The sequence below is a fragment of the Formica exsecta genome, unplaced genomic scaffold, assembly GCF_003651465.1.
Source record: "Formica exsecta isolate Colony F162 unplaced genomic scaffold, ASM365146v1 scaffold323, whole genome shotgun sequence".
Classification (NCBI taxonomy): domain Eukaryota; kingdom Metazoa; phylum Arthropoda; class Insecta; order Hymenoptera; family Formicidae; genus Formica; species Formica exsecta.
Window position 1 is genome coordinate 279475 of NW_021850487.1, and position 17701 is coordinate 297175.

Sequence of the window (17701 nt, forward strand, 5' to 3'; positions counted from 1 at the left end):
CTTTCCCTAAAGTTTATTAAAAAGCGCGATACACGCTCACCGGGGTATGAAAGTCGCGAGAAACCGGAAATTGGCTAATGTCGCGCGAATGTAAGTCGAGTTTTCCATCCGACTACACAACGCATACTAAAAGCTCGTAAAACTTTTACGCCGCAGCCCCGGCATTAAGGCAAAATTGCATCTTTCCATTTAAATTACAATTTCTTGCCGCCTTGTCCGTCCGTCAGCAACGCCCACGAAGAACTAGCTTAGTTTTATTAGGTCTCCCGCCGATCTTTTCGCGAATCGACGAGCGAGCGAGTAAGCGAGGTCGAGTTCTTGTCCACGAGAGTTTCGACCCTTTCCCTTCGTTTTCTCATTTTCTCGAAAATAAACCCCTTGATATATCACTTCTCTGATTAAACTCATTCCGTAACACAACACGACTGTATAGATGTAAGTCGTAAGGTTTTACTTTATGCAAATAAAGGCAAGAGTACTCGAACAAAATTATGTAATCCAAGTAACGTTACAATCTACATGTAATAATACTTCTCTCAAAATATTACACTTGTGCGGGAAAAAGGATTGAAAAGATTGTTACATTTTATCTTGGTTGAATAAAATTATCGATTAAAGTATTTTAAAGCTTAAATTCTTTAAACGATTGAAGCTCTTTTATCACGTATAAACTTAATACCTAAAACCATCGTTACTTTCGACTTATCTCCCTTGTTACATACGGAGAATGGAGTCACTTGTCAGGGGTCTCCCCTTTCAAACATGAACCTGTCTCTTAAATTGCATAAGAGGAACGGCGTCAAAGTAGCTCGTCGCTCTCCTCATTTACCGGAAACCACCGTGACTGATCTGAGCTTTTCATTTTTCTGGAAGGTAGCAAGAGCGGATGAGGTGGGCGTCGTGCTCGTTAACGCACGCAGACGTTTGCGACGGGAATTAATGTGTCAGTGACCCGTTTTAGGGTCACGGTTCGTTTACCAAATCCTATCGCGTTGATTGGCCGATTCCCCGGCGTTTTCTTGTTCGTTCTCGTACACAACGGCACGCTGACGAGGAAGGGACACGCGAGAGAAGTATAAAAATCTGATTGGAAAAGAGTCGCTCGATAGAAATAAATCCTACAATATACATTCAGCATGGACATCTATTGCGGAACGAAAACCAAGAAACACTCTCTCTTCTCGAGAGAGCGAGACACAAAATATGCCGATATTCTTATCTCGAAACATCCGCGTATCTTCTCGCTGATGGATGTAATTTTTTTCCTTTTTTTAATGTTTTCTTTTTTAAGAGAATTTTTGAAAAATTGGTTCGTTTGATTATAGGAATGGTAAACATTAGTATATTTTTTAAAAGAAATTTTATAATATTAGGTGTACAACTTTGCTTCCGCCGTTTTTTTTCCGAAATTCGAGGCTTTATTGTAAAAAACTGGTTACAAATTTAATTTAATATTTTATATCAATTAACTTTGAGCGCAATCGAATTTTGATATACAAATATTTTTATGCAATTATTTTGTCATTTCGATTATATGTTAATTAAGATTGAAATTGAAATTGAAATTGAATTCAAATTAATTTTTCGTGCTAAAATTTTCTGGTGAATATTATATATCACTGCAAGAGGTATCGCTTGCTCATAGTTAATATTTCGTATCCTTTTTGCGTGTATGCAAATGTGTGTGTGTCGACAGAAGCAGGAAGAGTGAAGAAAAATGTCGCGCTGTCTCATCGGGCGACGTTGTTGCTCGGCATCCTGCGGCGACATTTTACAAATCGCGTTCTCCCGGCATGTTTAATTTATCGAAATCCTAAGGGAGAAGCCAGCTGCCGCGTCCATTTGTCAAGATCCGCGCGACGAAACTACGCTGCGATGACGTCGCGTACGGCTGAACGGCTGCTTAACTCCATAAAAGCAACTCTGTTTCCCACGCGGATCGTTAATCTATCATTTATCACGTCGGAGCGACTACGGTACGCGCGTGTTCCAGTATAATAAATTGCGGTCTAATTTTCAAGACGAAGCACGCCGGCATGGTCCCCGTTGAGGTCACCATCGGCCGATATCCATGGAATATCAATACTTTATATCGAGAAATAATATCGAAAAGAAACGTTTTCTTAAACAAATGGCTATCACCTGACGTGTATTCAGAATCCCCGGCGAACGCTATAAGGCTGACGAAATCTGCATTTCAATCAAATAAACGGAGGTCAAATTGTTCTGTGCAAGAGCAAATTTTACTTTGATATAATTTACATGAAATAGTATTTTAAAAAATGTGAGAAAAAATATTTGATTTTATCAAGTTATACATTTTGCATATTTATATATGTGTGAAAAATATTTAATCGCCTCAAGTGAAAAAGAGGAAGCGCGGCAGAAATCAAATGTTGAATTTAACAGGTTTTTTTTTTTCCTACAGTCAGCCGGCGGTTACACCACCTGTTGAAAAACACGCGTAGTACGAAGTTCCCATTACTTTTGTAGACGCTCAATATCTATCTCGTCTTTTTGCCCCGAACGCGGAATTCATTCTCGATCTATCTACCTGATTTTCCGATTTCCGGAATAGATATTCGTGAACATGTCATGGTTTGATTAACACGTTTCAGGATCTCTGCTAATCTAGTCTGAAAATTAAATATTGCTACGGTCTATAATAAAACATTTTAATAATTGATGATCTGTTACAGATGGGATAGCAAACCAAGAACGGATAGCTTTTATCATCGGACAATTTGTGGCACTTTGCCGTGATCTGTAAAATTTATTAACGGAATAGTTGGCGTAGAGGGAAGACCTGTTGAGGAACGGGAAAAAGACCAACGTTGAAACCGGGACAGTGACCCAGTCGTTGGAAACTCATAACGACTAGAAATGGTAGCGCGGGAGAAAAGAGGGTGAGTACTGCAATATTGCACACACTCGGTAATAAACCATTCCGCGGTAATATTGTGGTGCAAGAACAACGAAAAAAGGGCCCGCAAGACATTACTGGACGGAGTAATTGACGACGGGAATTTCGTCGTCCCCTTTAATTGCCATTTGTATTCGAGGACGTGAACGAAGCTCGCGGATTAAGGAGTCTTCCTAGTTTGACGCTCTGAAAATAAAGGCGATTTTTGGGAATTTTTTTAAAGAAAAGTATAAAACATATTAATTCCAAACTTTCCACATTTATTAAGTAACATTTCAAGTATATCCTGAAATTTTTTCAAATAAAAATATTTGTTTGTTTCGGAGTTATGATAGTCCAACCAGGGTGTCTAAAAAAAAAAAATGGCGAACATGAGTCCAACCGTTATAGTCATCTGAAATAAAAAAACCAAAAACATTCTTAATCTGTATGAGAGATCTGTTATCGTGTGAACTAGAATTAAATCGATATTTGCAAAATTTAAATTTTGCGACTTACAAAACTAATCAATTTTTTTGATGAGAAATGAAATTTTTTTTTGAGACGCTGCCATTTTTTTATTTTTCAATATTCTTTTTATTCTAATTCACGCGATAGTCACACTCGTACAGATTAAGAATCTCTTTGGTTTTTTTTTATTTCATATGACTACAACAGCTGGAATTATGTCCGCCATGAACAACAATCTTTTTTTAGCCCTGGTTGACTATCATAACTCCGAAACAAAAAAATATTTTTATTTGAAAAAAATTTCAGGATATACTTGATACTTAATAAACGTGGAAAGTTTGGAATTAATATGTTTTATACTTTTCTTTAAAAAAATTCCCAAAAATCGCCTTTTTTCAGAGCGTCAAACTAGGAAGACACGTCTTTGTCCGAGATTTTACAATTTCAGGTAAATCTCGCGAAATGTCTCGCGCGAAGAGCGAATATCGAGATATTATTCCGCGAAAATTCGTTCGAATTTTTCGGCGGAAGTCGGGAAAGGAGAGGCGATCGCGAGTGATCGATTTAGATCGAGACGTTGGCCGTTTAAAGATTCCAGCTCGTCGATCTCGGGAATTGCAAGTGGCAGCGCCGATAAAAGTGCACGTTGGTACACGGCTTTCGCGTACCGAAACGCGAAAGGATCTAATTCGCACGTGTCCTCGACACGCATCTCCGGGGAAATAACGTCGAGCATTGCCGCGCATATCGCTCGATATTCCGAGCATCCGAAGGAATTGTCCTTAGATAGAGACGCGCGTGGGATTACAATTTCAAACTCTTTTCCCTCTCGCGACTGTCGAAACGACATTTCTCAATACGTGTTCGATTAAAATATATGAAACGCTCGAAAAGATGCTACGAATTTCTTGAGAATAAATTCTTTTATTTTCCCTCTGTCATTAAAATAATACAAACTAGCATTGAAATAGCACAAACTTGACAGTTCATTATATTTTTCATCTTCGTAATAATTTATCGTAGACAAAAGATGAATAAAAGAGATCGTTTCATGACATTAACGTTAACTGCGATCATTCGCGGATTTGAAAAGTGCCCCGACACAGCGGCGGTCGAAGAGAAGTTTTAACTAGTCATTCGACATAATAAGGGGTTATCTAAGGAGACGAGCCGAGCGCTCGCTCGGTTCGTTCGGTGCCGGGGAATTAACGATCATCCCCCCCCGTGCGTTTGCATACAAAGTGCATTCTCCGCGCCGCCGGCTCTCGTTATCCTTTTTACTGCGCGGTCGTCCTCCTCGTGGGAGCCCTCGGCGAATGCGGGGCTTTCCGTCCGGGAATAGACTCCGGTGCGAAAGGAATTAAATCGTTATCCATATCCGGGATTCCGGGACGCCCGCCGTCGACGCCGACGCCCGCGTTACATTTACGGCGCTCAATTTACTCCGTTACTGACAGTTGGCGGGTTTACAAACTTGCCCGTGGTGGGATTTTCGTTTTATTGCGCCTGTTGTACAGAGGGGGACGAAGTTTGATGAAATATTGTAGCGTCGTTTGTCTCATTACTCGCGAAGCGAGACGCAAGACGGGAATGCACTCGCGAAATAATGTCGCAGCTCCAGACGATACGAATGACGCTAAACTTGAACAACGTGATGGCTCCGATCTTATACACGAACTTTATCTTTACTGAAAAATAAAAACGCTCTCTATCGCATTTCATATATTTTATCTTTGAAACTTGTGTGTTTAGTATATATATATTTTTTTTATGTAAATTAAAAAAAATATATTTTAAGAGATAATAGCAAGATTATAGACCTTTTTTAATCAATATATTACGAAATTTATTCCTGCAATTTCTTGGGGAACGATTTAATTGGCTAGGTAGTAAAGTTCAACTTTATTCATCTTCGTTATCGTAATTTCACAAAGTTACATGGCGCCGACAATAATACGAGGGTGGCCTTATCAGAATAAATCGACCGAAGACATACTCGCATGGAGCTTATAATGGAAATATCGATCGGAATGATTAAAATTTATAGTCCCATAGTCATTTTTTTCCCCTCCAGCGAACATATAATTATGTTAAATTAGGAGTCGCTCGCTCGCTTGATATATCCAGTTGACGTTTCGAAAGCACGTGCGCGCGTGTGTATGTGGGTGCGCGGGCATGTCGGAAATTACGATTGACCGTCGTCGTCGTCCGCCGGGAAGCGGGCGGAAGAACGGGACAGAAGTTTCGTAGGACAAAAAGGATCGCGGGCGGAAGACATGACAGCCGCGATTGAGCGCTTCGCTACGTCGAGTGTCAGAAAAGTTGGGCGAACGTCGGACGGCACGATGAAACTTTCCCGGAAGATTAACCGTTGTCCTAAATCGCGCTCGGCAATCGGACACCGGCGCCTGTATATATCCGCCGTGAAATCCGGTCCTCTCCTCCTCTCGGTCTCGTTATATCAAAAAATTAAACGACATTGAGACGTATATTTCTGTCGGCGAAGACGGATCTTATCCTCTAGGACAACGTGGCGCGAATTTTTCTCCCGGAAAAGTTGCTTGTACTTCCCGCGGAAAACGTGTAGTCGTCTACTTTTTAACAGCCTTAGTGATTCTTTTCGTACCAAATTAAATCAAATTAAAAAATGGACGAGTATTTTATGTCGGAAAATTCCGGTTGTTTATGGCATCAGAGAACACATTTTTATCACAATCTTTAAAAATTAAAAAACAATAACGATACATACATAACATATCTGTGGGATTATAAATTTAATTCACGAATATTGTAAACAATTTTAAAGATATAAATATCTGGGAATTAATAAATTTGAAATCAAACTTTATTTTATATTTATTATTTATGAACACTTTCGCGCGTCGCTTTAATTTTTTGTTTTTCGTATCTTTCGAAGCATTTCTGCCAGTAACTTTCCTCTCACGAAGCCGTGTAATGAGAGTGTAAATTCGCGAGCTTCGCGACAAGTTCTCTGTTAGTAAATAAACGTTACGATCCTTGACGTGTAGCACGCGCGGAAATAAGAAAACTCACACAACTTGAGGAGCGGTTTCGCCGTATATATGTGAAAATGTACGGCATGTGTGGTTTGGAATGACGCACTGTGGAACGTTAAGTGAAGCTATAATAGTCTCAGTATGCAGCCTACGGCTCGATTATCACGTGCTAGTAATATATCGAAGACCGTAAGGACCGACTATAAGGACCGGAATCGTCCGCTATAGAGCTTTGCCTATATTTTCACCGCACATTTAGCGCAGAATGTAATCATATAAATTTTTTTTGCTTAATTTATACTGATCACGATTATCAGCGATATTCGACGAAAATCACATAGATATCTAACAATAAATGTGCAACAAGAAAATAAATTATTATACAACGATAATTTATTTATGTTCTGTGCCTCATGAAAGAACTAAAACAATCTTTTCTGCTTTCTTTTTTTTTTTGGTGAATTTTTGATGGCACACAAACAATCCCACCTGGCAGCGTTTAAATGGGGCGAAGAATCACGAGGAGAATACGATGGAGCTGACGAGAGCAAAACGTTCGTTTGTTCCTCGTAATCTCAAGATGTCTTATCTTAGGGCCAGTCTTAAGATCGGAGCCATTGAATCTCCTTAGTCGCCGGCTGAAGTGCGTTGTCGCCGCCATGCAAATGCCCGCTTTAAGCGAACGACGTTACAGCTGATTAGCCGCTTCGGAAAGTGCTACGATGTGCTCTAGTAGAAGTAAGTATATACTCTTTTAAAAATAAACATGTTGCTAACTACAAATTGTTCTTCAATAACTGAAAATTAAGCGCAAAAAGTTAATATTGCAACCTTAAGGCGGATTATCATTTACATGTAAAAGTAAAGAGGAAGAAAGCTGAATAATAATTTTTCAATTTTCTCCTCTTATAATCATCGCTAAAATATATTTGCACAGAATTTTTTATACTTGTTTTCGTGCAAAAGTTAGATGATCTTTATCAAAAATGCACTTTTTATCGAGAATATATATTCGCGTAATGAAAAACGCGTGAGATATCTTGACGAGCTAGTTTTCTTAAAAAATTGTATATTCACGTTTTTATAACGCTTTTAAATGCAAAGCCAACGGGCTCTTTTTGTAAAAAAAAAAAAAAAAAAAAAAGCTGACACTCGAGGACTTTCGTATCGATATTGAGACTCCCCGTCGTGCGAAGAAAAAGCGACCGTGACAGCGGCACTAAGTAAATTGAATTGTTAATTATTATCTTAGGCGGTAATGCCGCGGTGAGCATGAATATTTATGGGCCAGGTAGTCCGCAATTTCTTAATATATGGGCGTTATACTGAATCCTTAAATCCACGTCAACACCATCGCGGGAGATATTATGAATTTATGAATATCAGATCGATTATCACATTATATATCATTTTGCAGACACGACAGATACGGAAAAGTCGCGGTTGATATAATTTTTCAAGATTGAAATAATATATTATTCGTATTCAATAAAGATATATTTTCCGATCGTGCGATTTCTGATAATTGATTTTTTTTTATATGATCGAGTGAGTTGTGACTGTTCTAGCTTTGTCATCATTTTACGTTAGTCGAGCCATCTGTCACACGTGACTACGAGTTACCTCTCGGATGCCGAGACAAATTTAAGATACATTTAAAAATTTAACCAATAACGTATAAAGAGTTTCTTTAATTTTTTCATTAGTAGTTTTAAATATCTCATATAACTCAATTTTTTCTTTTTTTTTTTCATCGAATTTAATTATTTGTTAAAATGGCAAAGTTGTCTCTGTTTCAAAAAAAAATCGCAATTCCGTTTGCGTAAAAATATGAGAATTTTTTTTTAGAGAGATTAAATTATAAGTGCTCTCAAAAAAATAAATCCGCATTAAAAAAGTTGCCTACGCGATTAATACGTCACATTTATCGCCGCGATTTCTTAAGTCGATTCGTTAACTGTATTATATTCTTATCTGACGTGAGGCGGAAAATTGTGTCCCCGGGGTCTCTAATATTATTTTATCGGGCCAAGCATCATGGTACGTAGACACGCGAAGGGGACTCTGAAATAAGAGGTATCGGGATTATATCTTGACCTATCTTTCGCGCAGGCAAACGTCGATCTCTTGCGAAGTCGAGCGAACGCTACATCCATCTCTCGGCACGACGATAGCAAATTATGAGATAATTTCGCGGTCGACTTGTATAAAGGAAAACACGTCGCGAATGACGGATGAATTTCGGAGTTTTGTTTCGACGTAACGATATCACGGTATCTCCTCTCCTTCGGAATCGAACACTATTTCCCTCCGTCCAAGTTTTGTTTAGCTTGGTAGAGTTAATATTCCCCGGCGAGAACGGACGCGACAGTGCTCTCATGTGCGATCGTTAATATTCATAAAGCCCGAAGTAGCTCGAGTACGCTATTATTCGGATCTGTAACACGGCCCGCCCGTGTAGATTTAGCAGATTTTCCCGGTGGCAACAGCGGCGAGAGGTCTGTAAGCCATAGGCAAGGACCAGCGACCTTGTACCGCGAGACGAGGTTAATAAATTTCGAGAGTCAGAGGATTTCTCCGAAGAATCAGAAAGGATATTTTCTTCCTTTTAATACCGGTATCCCCCTAAATATTTTTCTAAATAAGAGCTCGGGAACGAGACTCTATAGACGCACAGTTCGATGGATACAAGGCTTATTTGTTCCCATTGGGGCTTATTTCTCTACCTCTGCATTTATATATATATATCCGGCTTTATAAATATTATGTCTTCCCCGAGATAATGTTTCCGTTTGCTTTCGTAATTAATCATGACATAGCTTCGTGAATGAACTATTCAGAGGCCGAAATCCCGCTTTTTTGTAAAGATTCATAATTATTATACGTCACTTAATCACTTTGTCGCGATTAAATCTCGATATTAAATAAATTTATTTAAAAAAGAAATAAGGAAAATTCGGAGAAAAGTTCACCTTTTGAAATTTTTCGGAACATTAATTTTCATTTTCGTTGATGTGAATGAATTAATTAGCAGAGAATATTACGCCTAATCTCGACGAAATAATAATTTCAGTTCTCTTCGTATAATTAATCGTGCCACGCTTTATTTCGACTACCTTTTCTTTTCAGACCGCGCGCAATTCCTTTCATTAAATTGCCGCTGCTTATATAAAAATTAAAAACAATGGGCCTTTCTTTTTTATACCGAATCCAAATCTCCCTTTCTTTTCAGCTGACTGCGTAATGTTGGCGCGTGACAAAGTTTCTCGGGGTGTCAAAAATAGAATAAATCTGCACGCGCGCGCAGGTGCGTCATGTTAAGGGAATTACTTCGGATACGTGTTCCGCTTCCTGATAATTCCTTTGATCAGCGCGTGTTGCGGGAGCTTGATTGTCTTCTCGACAGAATAATCAAACTTGGACGGTCCCTTTTATCTCTCTCTCTCTCTCTCTCTCTCTCTCTCTTTCTCTCGCTATATCTCGATGTAGGTATCGATCATTGGACTGTAAGACAGATCACAAAAGATTCTTTCGCGAGTCCTGTTCTTTTTTTCTCTCAACAAAGACCGTTTATGGTCTGCAATTTTACCGCAATCCTTTTGTAATATTAGGACAAAAAAAACAAGTAGAGTTGTGCAAATTAGAAACTTCTTTAATAATACTTTATCCATGTAAAAAAATTTAAACTGATATCTCAAAATTTGCGAAAGTTACAGTGTATACAGACATTTCTCAGAAAATTAAAAATTTTATAAAAAATGAAACTTTTCATCGATTCTCACCAAATTCAATACCAACCATCTTTGGATCGTTTGACATTAAGTTTCGCAAAAAAATCTTTCAGGGAACATCAATATATGTATGTGTCTTTTATCCACCGATAAATATTTAAAGGTGATCTTTTTCTCTTCATAACACATTTGTTTCGTATTCTCGCTGTTTGCCAGATTTAGCGAATTCCAAATAAATCGTCCGGTGACGTCGGTACGCGCTCTTGAAATAATTTCGCGAACTGCGAGGCTTGACTGCATCTGGCGCGGTAGAAAAGCCGCTGTTTCAGTCGCGACAACAATAGGCAGCGAGAAGCGAGCGAAGGATACACACACACACACACACACATATACACAAGCGTCCGCTTATCTACCGTGCGTGGCATTCGTAAACGAAGCGCGGAGGACAAAGTGGGTCACGGCGGGAACATCTCGAGTAATGGAAACGACGTATCATAGTAAACGGTCGCGATAGAGCTAAAGCCGCGGAAACGACGTGTCTATCGTCGCTCTGATTCGATCGCGATCATCGCGAGCGTTATCTCGCGAGGCACCTCTTTCAACGATGTCATTCTCGCACATATCGCGAATGTTTCATCCGGCCCCATTATGGGATGCAGACTCGACGATGGTGGAAGAGATGATCTCCTCCAAAGATTCTCGACTCGTCCGAGAATCCGAAACGTATCCGCTGTTTTCCGCGCACGTTTCCTCTTACGCACGAATTCTTGCACCCCGCCCTTGATTCGCACAATATTTCCAGATTCAAAGACACGTCCCTTCATCCCCTTGGGACGAGGGGGGTTGCGCATCCTCTTATCCTGCCCGTCTGGCGTCCTCGTCCTCGTCCTCGGCGACGTACGTCGCGCATATCGATGCGCTCGCTCCACGTGACGAGCACGTCGCCGCTGTTCGCTTATTTGCATACACGTCGGTGCATACGTGATGCATGTGTATGTACACGCGATGCGCGGGATTGCCGGGTCGCGTAAAGACTTTCGTCCTTCCTTTCTTTCCCTCCTTTGACACGTCGAGCGTCGTCGTGACGTCTAACTCCGTCGAGGTGATAGCTCCTCGCTCTGATATCTCATGCCGTTGGAATTTTGATGCCCCAGCCGTGGATACGTAGACACTGGTACACTGCACGTTCGCTTATCTAACGGAATTGACGTCGACTTCTTCGGAATTCTAACGACGATAGGGCACGACTCGGTGCATGCGCATTTTTGTATGTATAAGTGACTGTCTATTCCATAGAGGATGACGCGAAAGCCATCGTCTATTATATCGGTGGAATAGTGAAGGCCACATTTTCTCTTCAATTTTTTTATATCTTATTTGTCATGCAAAATAAATCTTCTAGGAGGGAATTTTTAGAGCTTGCCAACAGATTTGGAGACCTATTTCGAGAATTCTTTGTTTGATAGATATGTTTGTTCATCATGAAGCATATAAAATATTAAATAAATATGTAAAGATAAGAAAAAAATGTTTGAAAAAAAGATGAGTGAAAAAATGTAATAATTGAGAGTCCCAGACAATTTTTTTTCAGAATTATTAATCAAATTGTTAATAAAATGTCATCGTTAACATGAATGATAGCACAATATTGACTTTTGTTGAAATAATGTACATGAAAATAATTGAAGAGATGTTAATATTAATATATCGTGCAAAATTTAATAATGAAAAATTATAATAAAAATTACAAAACATTATTTTTTCTCTTTCTTAGTTATTTTTATTGGTAACTTATTTTTTTATCATATTGTACATGGCATTTTACAAATTACAGTTAAATTTCGTGCTCTTTTTCGATATTAACCAATATAGGATGTATGATGAAAGGCGGATTTTATGGGGGGCAAATCCCCGCTTGCGAATCTCCTTTGTGCGTAGGCAGATATCTGAGTTTCTTGTCTGATAGCAAGGTCAAGGACAGTGATGGACCTGTGGAAACTCGAATTACAACAATGAGGGGATGGGATACTCTTAGAATTTTATTCCGCTATTCCTGTATGAATCCGGGTCATTATATATATATACTGTATGTATTTTTTTGTATCACGGACTCTTTTTCTATCGCCGACAAAATTAAATTCATCGAATTAATTATATTTTGTCAATGAATATTATACATCTTATAATCAGTCATCTTTAAACATTTTCTTTTAGGAAAATGCAATAGTATGTATTTTTGGGTTTTGAAATTATCATTCGATAATAATTGTCTTGATGCTGGCTTGAAATCTCTTTGATTGGTTTTATAATTACGGAGCCAGACGTTCGTAATTATTGGGTCGTTGCGTATTTAATGTCATATTCCAAAAATTTATGGAACGCTCTTTTATAATGTAAAAAATAAATTTTTAATACCAATTGATAAAATTATTTATTATCGCGTAATGTATCGTAATTTGCGATTCGATAATGGGCTATCACGTTATCCGCAATGGCACTCTTGAATGAGATTTGATTAACCATTATCCGCAAACTGCTACTTAAATCATTAATCTTGATGAACAGCTGATGGTGAAAACGGGTGAGAATTTTCACGAGGGGGAGACGTGTCGGCGCACCTACGTCGGATACCAAGTTTCTTGATAGATACCGGGATTAAGAACGGAAACCCGAAGGAAAGCCGGAAACTCGAAGGAAGGCGATTAAAGTCTGGAATACATATATATATATGGCTATAGATAATCGAGAGCAGAAAAAGAGAGAGAAAGAAAAAGAATGAAACAGAGAAAGAGAAAGAGAAAGTTTCGCGAAGCGAGCGAGAGATCGTCCTATCATATCCCGTCTCTCTTTCTCTCTCTTCTTCTCTGTTTCGCCAATCTTTTCTAATCCTTCTAAATCTTCATAAGGCTGCGTTTCCAACGTCTGGCGCGTGTACGAGAAAATCGAGTAAAACGGAAATTCCACGCCATCTCTTGCATCCGGGTATCGAGATAACCTCTATTGGATATCGATATCGATATCGATATCAGCAACACTCCACGGTGATTCTCGCGATATTCTCAATCGAGAGGATCTCGATTCAAAGTTTATATAAAGAAGTTCACAAGTTACATATCTTTCAGGCTTATAATTTTATTCGTTTATATTTTGATCTCATCTCATTACTTCTAATGAAACATGGCATGCAAATCTTTTTACCTTTTGACCCATCGAGATGAGGTTCAGATTCCACGATAGACTATAGAGGAAAAAAAAGTCAGTCCGATTGGATTAGGCGAAATGAAGTGAGCACAATACTTTCGCAGAGAGCGTATCTCGGTGGCATAAGCCACTTTAGAGCCGGCTTTGCACTCTTGCGGCGCGATTTCGTGTGCACAGCGCCTCAGGTTATATCCCGCGGCTCCTGCAGCTGCGACGGAGTTAAGCGGGAGGAAAGCCTCATATACGCGGGAACGTGTTACGGTCGTGGAGCGTCTATAATCCTTAAGGAACCCGACCGGGCGATAAAGACACGGTCGGCCCGGGGACGTGTCCACCCCACCGGAGTGCCATTCGAAACGGCACGGCGTTCGCGCCATCCAACGAAAATACCAAAATCGAATTGCCGAGTAATTTCCTCCCTAATGCACTGGGCTTCGTTGCCCCGGAAACGAGCGCGGACGTCGACGGCGCCGCAAAAACCGCCAAATCTTCTCTGTCCCGAGAACAGACGGGAGATTGTACGAAGAGAGAGACAGCTCGCCGCGAACACGTAACCCCCGTGTCCCGATCTCATCAAGACCTTCGGCTCCGTTGTTCCCGAAGCGCTTTTCTTCGGGAGCAATCACGTTCTGCATACGCGGATTTATTTCTACCACTCTCGGAATTAAAAAATAAGTTTGCCAATTTCAGGAGCCAAGTATTTTATACGATGATTGCCTCGATTTTCTGAAATATATATATATAGAAGAAAGAATTGTTGCTATTTGAAAATGTTGATTTTATAAAAATACATTTTTTTTTTATTTCGAAAATTAAGGAATTAATTTATTAAATGAATATTGGTAATACATCCACTTTTTTTATTAAGTAGATATTGGAAATATATTTTTCATTGAGTAAAGAGATTATGAGTCTGATGAATCGGAAAATCAAATTCTTTTTAACATCGTGTAAAATTTTTATTTAAATAAATAAACAAACAATGTTTGTGGCCAAAAAATATATAATAAAAATTATATAAAAATATATATAATAAAATTAATAACAAAGATAAAAAAGTGTAAAAGATAAAAAAATGCTTATTTTTTATTTTAGATACTTTATCGAAGCGGAATCGTATGATTATTATATGTATAAGCGTGCACTTATTTAGAATGCTATTATTAGTCTTCTGTTTCAATATCTTTTGCACACACATAGTTTTTCATCTTGATACTTTATTATCAAAAATATATATTTTTAAATATAAGAAAAAACTTTATTTGTATCTTTTTGTTTAAATCAAAATTTTACACGTCTTTAAAGTATTCTATTTTTCGATTTGCTGGGTTTTGTAATATTTCTCTCTCTTTTCGAGCTTATTTAAGTTTACATAAATGTATATTATCACAATATTTTTCCAGTATTTTCTACTCATAATTAGGAGAAATTAATTTATCGGTCTCGGAACGACTGCCACGGCAACAGGTTCAATGTCAATAGCACTGTTCGTTTGCGAAGTGTCAATAAATATACGAGGCAATGAAAAGGCTATTAATAAGAGTGAAATGCGGCTAATGGATGAAATCGTGGGCTGCACAATCGGCTACAAACAATGGCGCGACGTCAAAAAAATAACTCGGGTCGTCGAGGGCGAAGAATTTCGGAATCTCGGTCGGAGAGGCGAGCGGAAACGAGACGCCGATTACTTTGGCTTTGTGTCAAAATACCTTGTGTCTACTTGGCGATACTTTCGCGCATCTCCAGAACCGCGATGTTTGCCCGTTATAATCACACAGCGGCAATATCTGAGAGATCGCGTCTCTGCGTGAGCCAACTCCAACTTTAACTCGAACCCGCCCGCGTTAATTACCAACTCGGGAATCTCGCTGTTTATTTTCGGAGTAAGATGAGATTTTTTTTTTTTTTAAGCCGGTTTAACTCGACGAGTCGGAAGCGCTTTTCGACGTGCACGTCGCGCGCGTTTAATTTCGGAATCTCGGTCGGAGAGGCGAGCGGAAACGAGACGCCGATTACTTTGGCTTTGTGTCAAAATACCTTGTGTCTACTTGGCGATACTTTCGCGCATCTCCAGAACCGCGATGTTTGCCCGTTATAATCACACAGCGGCAATATCTGAGAGATCGCGTCTCTGCGTGAGCCAACTCCAACTTTAACTCGAACCCGCCCGCGTTAATTACCAACTCGGGAATCTCGCTGTTTATTTTCGGAGTAAGATGAGATTTTTTTTTTTTTAAGCCGGTTTAACTCGACGAGTCGGAAGCGCTTTTCGACGTGCACGTCGCGCTCGTTTCCGAATGGAATACACGTATTACTCGATCGCGTTGTTGTTCCGCGAAACTACGATGAATATTGATGACCGCGCCGCGATGAAATAGTAGAATTAACGGACGTAACGATTGGAAGGTTAATTGAGAGTAATGCTTGTATCCTTTTTCGGTCGGAGAAACAGCATTAATTTCGAATGGAAAGGATGGATGGCGATAAGTCCCCAAAATACTCTTTTTTTTTTTTTTTAATACGCGGAGTCGATTTTATTTTATATTTTAGTGAATATAGAAGATATATGGAGTCTTAAAAATATAAAAATATTTTTTTTATTATACACTCACAGCACAAAGTGCGGTCTGTTTTATTTTTATTTTATTGCGAATATTATTTGAAGAAATAAACTATCTTATTTATTTGAATATCATTATTTATTTATTTTATTGATGTATCAATAATATTCCATTAGTGCAGTCTTGTTTACGTAGTTATTGAAAGACAGAAAATGATTTAAAAAATGCCTAAATCATGTTTTTGTTGCTGTAAATAAAAAATAAATATTTCAATACAATTTATACATTTTTTATTAATATTACTAGTATAATAATACTATCAATTTATAATAACAAAAATAACTGAGACCGATTGAGGCCTTTATCGCCACCCACCCATTTGCACGATGTATAATGTCAAATTTTCGACGCGCCAGAAGATATCTTTTGACGGTTGCTTCCGGGACCGAAAAATGCGGGCAAGCTCTTCGCATGACCTCATAGGGTAGAATGTTTTCTTCGAAAGCAAAGGGAGAATAAAATAAGGGAGGATTGTTTAAGGGCGTTGGTTTGAAATTTTTCGAAATAAGTTTGGCGCTGTACAGACGCGCAAGTGATCGTTCAATTTGCATCAGAGAAACGCATGCATCTCCGATATTTCAGTTAAGGTTGCACAAGACTCAAGACAAGACAATATTCGTAAAAATATTGCATTGGTATTGAAAATTTTCAGAAACTTAAACCTTGTCTTGGTTTTGAGTGAAACTTATTGTTAGTAGCAAAAGCTTGCCTTGTATTGTTTTGTCTCGATTGTATTAACAATTTTTATCAATACTGAACAATTGTTTAAAATAATATTTAACAATCTTTATAATATTGTACAATAATTTAAGATTTAATTTATATCGTTTATTTTGTTTATTATATCGATTATTTCTAAATTTGTAATATAAATATTTTTTTATTTATTAAGTAGACTTTTTTAAGTTTGTATAGTATAGTGATTTTTTTCTTATCTAATTTACCGACAAATATACATATTTTAGCCTTTTTTTAAAAACCAATAATCTTGACAATCTTAGTTTTAATATTAGTATATTATATTTATATTAGTATATTTAATATTAGTAATAGTTTTATTATCTTGATAAATAATTAAAAATTTTGTCTTGTTTTTATTTTGAATTTCGAGATAAGACATGACAATATCAAGACTAGTCTTGATATCTCGTGCAACCCTAATTCTAGTACTCGCTTTTACGTTCGAGAACCGATACATTCCGCATACAATTGCAAGAACGAAAAGTTCTCTCGCATATTTTGTACTGAGACGCGTAATGCGTATTTTCGTATCATTTCTTTTCCTGATATATATATTTCTTCTTTCTATTTAGTTTTCAATTGTGAAAATTGCGGATAATCAGTACGCGTTAACGATGACGTTGCACGCGAACGCACGCGCTGTGTGGAGTGTCCGATAATGCACTCTATGGAAAGTAATACAATCGAGCTTCCTGTCCCGCTATTACGTAAACATGGAATAACTTTATTAGAAGCTATTACACCGCGCTCTCTGCTAATGGCATCGCTTCTTTTTCTCTCGTCGTCTCTTATTTCAATGCATCTTGTTCGCCTCTTTCTCTTGTTTAAAAGAAGACGTTATCAACATAGAAAACTACTTTCAAACCTACTTTTCATTATCCTGAAATCGTTTCTGTTTTACCTTAGAAAAAAAAATTATAGCTTTATGACAGATAAAAATTGATTTAAAAATTGAGAACTAGAAGAAGAAACTTTTGTGAATCGACTAATTAATTATTAATTAATTAATTAATTAAT

The 17701-nt window shown here is 38.1% G+C and overlaps 1 protein-coding gene across 1 annotated transcript in view; it reads right to left on the reverse strand.

Annotated features, from left to right (window-relative positions):
* The window catches only part of LOC115238171 (probable G-protein coupled receptor B0563.6), a 23194-nt gene that overhangs the window by 4522 nt on the left and 971 nt on the right, over positions 1–17701 (reverse strand). The window lies entirely within an intron of this gene.